This window comes from Phasianus colchicus, chromosome 1 (genome assembly GCF_987193195.1).
Source record: "Phasianus colchicus chromosome 1, bPhaCol1.hap1.1, whole genome shotgun sequence".
Classification (NCBI taxonomy): Eukaryota; Metazoa; Chordata; class Aves; order Galliformes; family Phasianidae; genus Phasianus; species Phasianus colchicus.
This window is the reverse complement of record NC_143436.1, coordinates 70,396,463-70,407,964: the sequence shown is the minus strand read 5'-3', so window position 1 is coordinate 70,407,964 and position 11,502 is coordinate 70,396,463. Positions and strand designations below refer to the sequence as shown.

The 11,502-nt window shown below is 36.8% G+C and overlaps 1 long non-coding RNA gene across 1 annotated transcript; it reads right to left on the bottom strand.

Annotated features, from left to right (window-relative positions):
• Positions 1-3,555: 3,555 nt before the first annotated feature.
• On the bottom strand, positions 3,556-8,019 carry LOC149919708 (uncharacterized). Its single transcript, XR_016463682.1, has 3 exons — positions 7,461-8,019; positions 5,122-5,168; positions 3,556-4,074 (listed from the first exon to the last, which is right to left on the bottom strand). It is a non-coding gene; the product is annotated as an uncharacterized LOC149919708 (long non-coding RNA).
• Between the last annotated feature and the right edge of the window lie 3,483 nt (positions 8,020-11,502).

Below are 11,502 nucleotides of genomic sequence, written 5' to 3'. Positions count from 1 at the left end.
GAAGTTTGGCTACTGAAGATGGCTTTAATTCTTGGGTCTCTCTTTGTTCCTTCAGCTGCCAGGCTGCTGGACAGACCCAAGCAACATTTACTCCCTATTTTCTTTGTTATTACACTCCCAAGTGAAAAGGCTTTTGCCCAGCTCAAACTGTGTAGTGTCTGATAAAGCTGATATTAACATTTGTTGCATGAAGATCTCTACAAGCCATTAAAAAAACCCTTTTTCCATTATAATATCCACTCTGTCACTGGGATCCTTCTATGGGGTGACCTGCTTTCAGAAGGAGCTTCAGGCTCATCAAGTTCTTCATTAGTAAAGTGTACGTGAGAGAGGTTGTAGGGCACTCTGGGACCTGTGACAGTGCAGGAGTATCTGACTGAGCTTCTTAATTTTAATTATCTACACAATAGTAAAGACATTAAGTCAGAATACTGTTTGGTATTGGGAAAGGGAGAATATATTTGCCACTTTACGTATTATATTGTATTTGAATTCTTCAAATGATAGACAGGATGCTAACCAGAATCACACAGGAGACCACAAAAAATGCTATCAATTCCTGTTTAATGAGTTAGAATAGTATATACAGGGAGGCAAATGAAAATACAGAGATATTTATATAGCATATTCATTTTCATACTTAAAATCTTTCTGCAGTAGCTCAGGAAGAGATGGCACTCCCTGTTCACCTCACTGGGGAAACTAGGGTTTAAATAAGTCTTCTCTGGCTAGTTAAAATTTCTTGGCAGTTCATTACCTTGGTCCTTAATTGCATTCATTTCCCTGTGGAGGTTCATTGGAGAGAGATTCTCCATTACATGGCTGCTGGGAGATTTCCAACAATTCACATTTTTTCCACTTAATTTCAGACTCAAATATTGATTCATTTTCAGAATGAGCTGATAATAGGACTGCATTTCTGAATTGCAGAGTTAGATATATGTACCATGGGGTATTATCAGTATATGCTGTTAATGTATGCCCTATTGAGTGACTCTGTAATGTCTGCTGTCTAAATGAACTCACCAAGCTTTTCCTTCAGAAACAAATCAAAAGAAATAACATGATGATGGCTTAATGCCTCTGAAGGTAATGAAATTGACAGAGACCCTTTATCTCATCGTGTGAGATGCTGGTGAGAATACAAGATCTGAATGCTGGAGCTAAACGCAGGCTCAAATCCAAAAGTTTATAGATGGTGGATAAACCTCCTTTTCCCCACACATATCACACTGAGATCACTGGGTTTCATGCTATAGTTCAAATAATTTGTGAATATCTGTCAGGTTTTTTTTAACAAATCCAACTTGATTTGGATGTGAAACAAAGAGCCCAAAAGCATTTTCAGGCTACTTGCTAGGACTTCATTCTATCTATATTAGATTCTAACCAGCCTTCTGACAACACTGTTTAACAGAAACATTAAATTGAAGTTCAAACACAGATAGCATGGCATCCCTGCTTTAGTCAGTAATCACACTATTAGGACTTTCCTCATTTTCACTGTCCAAAAATGACTCCTTAGCCTGTCCAAGTATCTTTTAAGGAAAGAAGTGTAAGACATGATGTGAAGATTCTTGTGGCAATGTCCTCCAGGCTTTCTCCACTTTCAAGATCTTAACATAGAGCCCTCGCACACACCAATGAAATCTTCTCAGCTGGATTGCCTTAGCTCCTGGCAATTTTTGAATAATTGGCCTCACTGCACTGATGTGCTTACACCCACTGAGCCCTCATGTTCTGAGAACTGAAATGATTCTTGCATTCTACCAGAAACCTTCAGATGATGTTAATAATTTACCTTTTGTTGTTATACATATATAGATATAGAAGATATATATAGATATAGATATAGATATATAGATATATATAGATATATATAGAAGATATATATATATAGATAGATATAGATATAGATATAGATATAGAAGATATATAGATATATATAGAAGATATATAGATATATAGATATAGAAATAGTTGTCCTATTTGAAAGGTCTTTTTAAAGTCATATCTTTCAGCCTTAATCAGCTGAGAAATGCCTCTGTTTTCAAATAATGCCTGTCTGTAAAAGAGAAATTCAGCTTGACATACATGTACTTTTTGGACTCCATGCCACTATTAGACAGAGATTGCTACCTATCTGGAAATAGTCTACAATATCATTTAAATCAAAGTTATTTTGTTTTTTTTTCCATCAAGGTATCTTAAGAATTCTCCATAATAGTAACTTCTAACTTTTTAACAAGACATATCTGGTTGTGTATGTGTTACATGTTGAGGAGTTTGTTTCTTCAGTTTGCACTAGAAAGTTGATTTTCCTCCATAAAACTTTTGGATTTTTTAATCTATTTCCCATGTGTGTATTGCTTGGATCTGTTACCATCCAGAGCATTACGGATGCTCAGTCAGAGAAAACGATTGTGGCAGTGGGGAAGTCAACTAGAAAATTAACAAGCTTTTGCAAAGCAGAAAGAAATCTGCATGAGCACAGGACCCAGGTAACAACAAAAGTATCAATGATCTCTATCTACTGGTTTTATGACCTTTCAGATATTACTTACCTGCACATCTTCAAAATGTTATTCCAGCACCCTTGTAGTTTTGACTGGCTTATGACTTCAGGGGCTAAATGTGCACATAAAGGGAAACAAAATGCCAAAGCAATGATAGCAGCCATGTGTGTAATTTAATATAAAAAAAATAATAATAAAAAATAGCTGGAAAAACATCCTAACCCCTGAAGCTGTGTTAATACATACAGACCAGCAGCAATTCACTGGATCCATTGTCATCTTGGTGTCAGGAGCCTAAGGACACCACCAAGCTTTGCAATCTCTTCTCCTGTCCTGGGAGTTTGGCTGATGTGATGCAGACATTGGGTAGGGCTGCTGGGAAAGCAGCTACATCAGGAGAAAGAACTGTGAGAAACCTTGCTGGAGACCTCCCTTTCTATCCTGGGACCCACACTGTGCTCAGGCCTCATCCTTGGTCCTTGTTCAAGCTGTACTGCAGGTACACGCTGCCTGGCCATGCACCAATTTGATCTTGTCTTCATGGCTTGACTTCCCAGCTTGGTGGCTCAGACCTTCCCTATCACAGTGGACACACCTCCTTGACATTTGTTAACATCTCTTCTTTCATCAGCTAAATAACAATCTGTGATGAAAAAAACAACTTGTAGCATCCCAATGAAGCTTACTAATCTGTGCATTTGAGATGGAGGCAGAAGTGGGACAAGAAAAGAAGGCATGACATCCTCGTCAGGAATCTTTCCAACATTCAGAACCTTTTCAGGTTCTCTGCTTTTCATGTGGCAGAACAACAAGCTGTTTTGTAGGGACATAGAAAATGCAACCTTAGAAAATGTGTTTTTCTTTAACTGATATCAAAATATTTCTGCCTATTATTGCTTCATCTTAATATATTTGCCTGACAGAGCAGTCACAGCAACTTGGGTTTGAACTGAGACTTTTCAGACCTTGGGAGCTCATTCTCTTCACAAAGAGACTTAGCATGCAAAGATCATTTCCTCTTTTATTTTAAAGGCAGATAGAAATGACTGAAGAAAAATAAGACTGTTGCCCCAAAGTGTAAATTCTTGTATTAAGGTTATTTTAGTGCATTTCATACTCCTTGTTGCTATGTTCAGGATCAAAGCATTTTTACAGAGGCCTGGCCAGAAGACAGGGATGGAAGGTCTCAGATACTGGGTGAGAGGGCTTGGAAAACAGGGGAAGAGTCAGTGCCTGAGAGGGGACTGGTAGGAGAAAAGGAACATTTGAGGGGAAAAAGGTCAAAGGTAACAAAAGAAGGACAGAGGAGAAGCTCTAGATGGATAGAAGTCATTGTACTCCATAGGTCAACAACCAGTAATTACATTTTTTTCTTTCAGCCGTCCCATCAGTGTGTCATTTGGGTTATTCATACATCATGCCATTTTGTGAGAGTGGCTTTCATCTGTGCTTCCAGCACAAGGAGTCACAAACTTCTGTGGGCCCTGAGAAGTCAGACGTGATGACATGGAGAGGTGTTCTGCGAGCACTGATTCTCAGAAGGGAAGTGAGTGCTTTCCTGCAGGGAAACCATCTCTTTAGTGTACTTCAGTGCTGAGATAACATTGTAGTATCTGCAAACAAATTATCTGTATTGATCTGTCCAGCTAGGTGTGTCTGCCAACATGTCATTAACTCTCTGCTAAAGGAGTCACAGAAAGCTCATGTAGCCGATAACACAATTTAAATGCATTCTTCCTACCGATACTTCATTCCCCTACGAACTGTGTGGAATGAGTTTCTCCTTTTAATCCCTTCCTGATTCAATAATTTAGTAAACTTGTTGTACCTATTCCAGGAAATAATAAAGTACATTCTTGGAGAGGAAGAGATTACTAGATGAGTTATTCACAGCCATTGCTTAAGTTTTTGTACACAAGTAAGATAGACAACTGTAACAATTAAAAAAAAAATAGTGTGGAAAAGAAAATTGCAAATATTTAAACTTCTTTGTTTTTTGAAAATGAATCTTGAACTAAAACTAGTCTGAAAAGATCATGGAAAAACATGGTCTTCCCTGCTTAGCCTAATCCCTTGAAATTTCTCATCTCTCTTCTCCCATGTCTTTTGACTAAATCTTGAAAAACAATTGTCTTCATGAACTCTGTTCCCTAACACAATTTCTTTACTTATCAAAGGCTAGCTGCAACTAGGAGAATTTGAAAAATGTACCAACCTATTCCTGATGCTAAGCACTTAGTGTTGACTTAGAAGCCTGTACCTATCAAAATTAAGTTTATTTTTATCTAAAACTTCTTCAAGCAGCAGGCAACATAGTTTCAAAGACTGCTTGTCTTGTCCTTCCCAGAACTCCTACAACTGCCGAATAATCTCCGAAGTTCTCCCATTTAGGTTTGACATATCTTTGAATCTTTTATACTTGGCACATCATCAGCTTACTGCATTTGTCTTCCTTCCTTCATAGTATTAGTGTTTACAAGTCCTTTAGTTTGTGTCTTAGCTACTTCCTCCAGCCAAGCAATTGTGTGAGCCAAGCAAGAGAGGAAAAGGAGGCACAGCTCCTTTCAGTCCCTTGTCAGCTTGCAGCAAATAGCTACCTACTCACCTTTCAGAGGTTTTGAAGGAGGGAAGTGCCATCAGGAATTCATTGTGCTGATTGGAAGAGGATGCAGTACAGGGAACACCATAAAATGAAAAAGAAAAAAGAGGAGTCTTAAAACAACGTTTTAGTTAAGCAGTAGAATTTCTTGCCTGAGAAATGGTGGGTGACAACAGCTTACACAGCTTAAAAAGGACATTTGACAGGTTCGTATAAGAGAAATACAATCAAAGGTTGTTAAATACAGAGGATGCCCCTAAACAACAGTCTTTTAGAAACTGAAAGAACATTGCTGGAAAATATCACACTTTGTTTGTTCCAGTACTTACACTCCCCCCTTACAGGTATTTCTGGCTCTTGCTGGAGACAGAGTATTGGCAGAGATGGGCAATTGGTTTGACCCAGGACGTGTCTTCTTACAATCCTCAGCAAATAACCTACTTAACTGAGCTGGGGGGAGGTATTTTTGGCTTGGGTTCTTTTCTGGGATAGCAGGTCAGAGGCCAAAATGGAACACTGAGAATGAGGAACAGTTGTTCTTCTGCAAGGTGTTAATTTTTTTATTTTCAAAACTTCATATACCAATGTGCTTGGGTTCTTTAAACTCAGCATGTTTTTCCATTTCATCTTGCCTTTTTTCCCTATTTAATCTAAAATGACCTAACCATCTAGAGAGTCCTGGATTCCTTTAACCTAACTTCAAGTATCAAGCTCAAGAATCTATATTTGGATCAAGGTCACCATAGGGTCCCTCTGTAGTCAATGAAGAATGTGATGCAGCTCCAGTGAGTGATTCATTCCATAGGTGGGTCGCATCTCCCTCAGGAAGTATGAATTAACTATATAGAAAGCGTAGCATGACCTTGTTTCTAACTTGAGCACATCAGCTAAGTGTCTAACTTGTCAGGGCCTCGAGTTAGCAAGGAACATAACTTACTATCCTTGTTCCTGCATTCTAGAGATTTATTATGTGCATGTGTAGTGAAAAGTCACTGGCTCTCTCAAACTTCTAATCCACAGAAACCATGACACAAGTGTTGTGACAGAAATGTAAAATCAAAATCTACAATTAAAAAAAAAAAAAAAAAGGAAGGGCAATTGGTTGGAATCCTCCATTTCCAATTAGTTTTTATACACAGATGAACATTATCAGGATAAAAAAGAACAAGTTTTAATAAGCAGAATAGATCACATGTAACACCATGTAAAACAAACATTTTTCCACATATATAAATGTGGAAATATGTGGAAATATATATATGTATGTGTATATATATATATATATATAGCCAGCAATACTGGTCCTGCTATGATACAAGACTTATCATTCTTCATTTTCCAAGTACAAGAAGAAGGAGCCATAAGGGTTTTATTTGCCATACTATTGTTATATCTGTTTCTATTGGAATTCCTTTCTAATTTAGTAATTGAGCTAATTTTGTACACAATAAAATGTCATGATAACTTAATTCTGCATTTTGCAAGGAAAGAAGAAGCAGATGCATAAATGAGGTTTCCTGTAAGCAATCTAATGGGATGTGATTCATAAAAATGATCACATAAGAATTTTTACTTGTAAAGGACATAGTTACACACTGTTACCATAACCTTTCTTTGGAAGCATGTTAGAATGTACAGTATTGCTTCTTTCACTAGCAGCAGAGCTCTGGAAAACATTATTATTATTATTATTATTATTATTATTATTATTGTTTTAAGAGTTTTATTAGATGAGTAAGAGCAGTTTCGTTAACCATTTTGTTAATATCCACACAGAATATGAGGGTTAAAATGCTATTTCTCATCATTTTACCAAATTAGTTTTCATTTTATGAAGGGATGATTCATGAACATATTTTGTTTGGTAAACCAAGTATAATGGTTTACCAAAAAGTAATATTTTTCAGTACTTTTTTCCAGTTTCTCTTGTCTGAAATATCCAGATATTCTCATTTTATAAATAAGACTCCTGTTCAAGTATCCTCATATGCATCCAGAGAGGCTCATCTCTACTTCTTCCATGATACTGACCATTTCCCTTGAGAGTGTCACGAAGCACCAACTGACACAGAACTTCATAAAAATGCTAGTGACCATGCTATAATATGCTATGGTATTTATCTGTGAAGACTATGCTACAGACCACTCCAGTCCCTCACAAATAAACTTTTCTAATGTGAGGCAGAGACTTTTCATCCCAGAAGTAATCTCAGTCACTAAATGGGCATAGCCTCAGTTTAACAGTGGACCCCAACACAAGACCAGTAGATCTCAACCTTGACCGTTGATCACATAAATTGATATACATCAATACAGTAGTAAAAAGAGATACCTGAACTAGATACCTGTCTGTGGTATCTGCATACAGTGTAGTTTCCTTTAGCCTCATACTTCACTTGGGCACCTTACCGGTTCTTCTGGAGACAGCTGAGGCATGTCTACAAGGTGTCTGTGCTACAAATCCAACCTGTTGACAGAAAAATCCTCTCCTAGTAAGCCATTAAAACAAGGAACAGGTCTCATTGCCCCAGAGCTGCTTGTGGACCTTACATCCTGGCAGTCAGAAATCACATAGTAAACATAAAGCTGGGGCAGAAAGAGTGAATAGTCTTATTTGTCACTAAATCACAAAGGGAGCTTAGGAAGCAAGAAATGTTTGGCCAACTGTGAATATGAAAGGATATTTGCATACAATCAAGCCAGTGTGGTGATATGAACAATAGCTGGAAGTGATTGGAACTATGATGCTAAAGACAGCAGTCCCGTCATTTTACTGCTTTTCCACTGTTTCTCAGTAACTTGGTGTTCTCCAAAGGTCTTCTACCCCAGCTTCAACTCATTCTTATCCATCTTTAGTGTTAAGGCCTGACAGTAACTCAGCCATGCCCTGGGAATGATACCAAATGTTCCCACCATGACGCAGAATTGTGTGAGAACACTAAGAGAAACACATGGTCTTACAGAGCTCCTGGAAGAAAGGCTCACCAGCAAAGATCAAAACAACAAAAAGAGAGCCTGCAAAAAACCTCAGGATGTCATTTTTAGTTTATCACACTCTCCCCCAGAAAAATAAAAATCAATAATTCAAAGCAAATGGCAGTGCAATCTGTTCTGAAAAAATTCCAGTGATGATTTCCAGCATACAACATGCCTTCCTACATTAAGGAAACTTTATTTGAAATCTCTTACTCCGGCTAATACAGTTACAAACCCACTAATGTTTGCAAGGTGAGGAATCAAGTGCCAATCAGCAGCTGGTTCTTCTGTCATCTTCTTTAAGACATTTTTTGTTCCTATAAACTCAAAGTGTTTCCTGGTAATTTCTCTTTTTTTTTAAATCATCTTTTCTTCCTTTGTGTCTTTTTTTTCCCAGAAATTTTATTGCAAGTCAAGACTCAAAACCCTCCAAAGAAAGAAACAGTCCAAGTAGAAGAAAGGAAGAATTTTCTGTTATGATAAATGTCTCCCAAAGACTTCTTTTTATGAGAATATGAACACAGAACTTTTCATCAACATATTAAAACTCAAACCCTCATATGCCTCCTAGCCGGTCATTATTTATAAAAATAATAATGTCTTACATCTGTCATTATTCTACGCTCCTGATTTGATTTGCGGTCATAAGCACATGGGTTAGTGGAGGTACCAGCAGTGCTTAGACTGTGAGTTTTTTGAGAAAAGTCCTGTTTTGTTTGGTTTGTGATTGTACAGTGCCTTCTGCAATCTGATCTGGATCAATGGCTTCAACTCAAAAACAATATGCCAATACACATAGCGAATAATAATGAGAAAGCTACTTCATTCATGTGGGACTGGAGACAGCGGTGATTCTTGGCCTAGCAGCTTCACTATATTCAGAGTTTGTCTTTTTTTTCCAAGAAGGATTGTCTTGTAGTAAAGCATTGCCACAGACCTCAAAAGACATTGGTTTGATTTCTGATGATTTCTACAGATTTCTCGCAAATCAACAAAATTCATTCACTAAACTAAAAAGCAGATTACAGAACTTTCTTTTACTTGATATTTTATAAGCACTTGTATTATGATTGCTCTAAACAGAGAGACCACTTTTATTTGTTCAGAGTAACTCGGTGGGAATTATATTAGTGGGGATGTTAGGCTGTACTCTAGTAAAAATTGAAAATGTTAGTGAGCATTCATCAATCAGTTGCATGATTCAAGGTTAAATATATGCTCAGTGCTTTACAAATGGATCAAATAGAGACATATTTCTAGGCAAAGAATGATCTTAGAAAATTATGTCAGGCAGTGTCTAGAGCAGAGTGACTCAGATTAATAAATTTTACTAATGATTTATTTACCAAAAATGCATTTGTTCAATAGTCACAGCTCTTCACTGACTTGGCTGATAGCTTAAAAATGAAAAAAATATTGGAAGTATAAAAATGCTGTAATTCAATGTTTTCAAACAAGATGTTTCCATTTTTGCCTTCAAAATTATTTTAAAGTTGCCAACATAAAGAGTAAAAATGAAGGGTAACACTTCTGCACTTCTATTCTGGTCAGCCAAAATATTTAGTAACTCTGAATGATTTCTTTTACAAACTGTTACTCAAAATAAAAATAATTGGGTTTAGCCCAGTAAAAATGTAAGGTAGCAGACACTCAGCTGGTATGGCTTAAAACAGGCAATTAGTAGTAAAGTTGGCATATGTTGTTGGTTGGACTATCTAGCTGGCTGGATATTCTTGGTTTTTTTATAAGCCAAACTATGAAGAAACTGCTTGTAAAGATTTACAGAGCTTTACTGCCATGAATATACGAGCAAATGTCAAAAACAGAACCAACTTTCTCGAACAACATTGTGTCTCAAAATGTATAAGGAGCTGTACTATTGTCCACATTCTCTATTTATTTTCAGTATTCATCCGATTTGATAGGATATGGTTAGTATCAAGAGAGACTTGGATTCTCATGTACTCCATATAAAGCCATGGTCTTTATAAAAGACAATCTGGCAGTGACTTGATGTCACAGTACTTTTAGTATTCCACTTTAGAAGATTAGCATTTCTCTTTCTGACTCACTAATGATGTTTGAGAGTGCTTAGTGTATCAAGCAGCACTGCCATTCAGTCAGAATTGAAAGGCTCAGTTCACTGTGACCGAATAACAAGCTCCTTCTATTGCCAAAATACAGCCCCACTCATTTTAATGAGCTTTTATTGATCTTAATGGCAGAAGACACTACTAAATGCAAGCCAACAGAAATTACAGAAATGATAGCAAAATGGCCAGAAAGGTGATTTTCCCAATAAATATTTTTAATGTCTTGTTTCCTAGGCAAGCACAAAGGCTACATTGGCTATGCCTTAACGTATTCCTGTGTGCTCTGACAATGGCATAAGCAAAAAAAATAAAAATAAAAATAAAAATATTTTTTTAAAAAATCAAACAAAGCAAAACAAACAAACCAAAAGGCACATTCTCAGCACAAGTAATCCAGTTTCTACCAGAGGCTGAGGTAAAAAAAAAATTCATCTTACAGAAATGAAAGTGACTGAAGTAAATCATATTATTTTTTCTATAAGTGAAAGGAAGGTTCAATTCATTCAGACAAGCATCACCAACCTAGCCTGACTTCTTCTGACTTCTCTCTAACTGATCTTATATGGAAGAATGAAAATGGAAATGTTTTCACCTTCTGGCCCCACCAAAATCTTCCTCTCTCCCTTCTCTTCTTATTGACTGACATTGAGACTTATGTTTGTACACAGATGCAGAGCATTTGTTCTTCTAGACTGTAGTAGGCTGGTATTTTGGCAAAGCAACTTTTATCTTATGAAGGATGGAATAAAACATCCTAGTAATTTTTTTTGATATGTAAGTCAAGGTGAGCTATAAGTTTGTATTTGTTGTAAACAACGTGTACGTTCTTCAAGGAAGAAAGACTCAAGCTGTGGCTATTTCTTGACTTCATGTCCCTGTTTTTATTGTAATCACAAGTGAAGCTATCACAGAAGCTGGAAGAATGAAATCGGGAACTAGATTTACCTGTACTTGGTGTAAGTTATTTCTAGAGATAAACCATCAGACTCATTGAATTATAAGTACAGCTAACAGCAACAACAACAACAACAACAACAAAGATTTTGTATAGCCTGTATGTCTTCCTGCTGATTCCACATTAGGATTTACTGTTCCAATCTTGAATAGTACTTCAGCTGAAACTGATCAGAAAAAGCCTTATAAGTACACCTAATACAAATAAAAAATAGAAAGAAAGAAAGAAAGAAAGAAAGAAAGAAAGAAAGAAAGAAAGAAAGAAAGAAAGAAAGAAAGAAAGAAAGAAAGAAAGGAAGGAAGGAAGGAAGGAAGGAAGGAAGGAAGGAAGGAAGGAAGGAAGGAAGGAAGGAAGGAAGGAAGG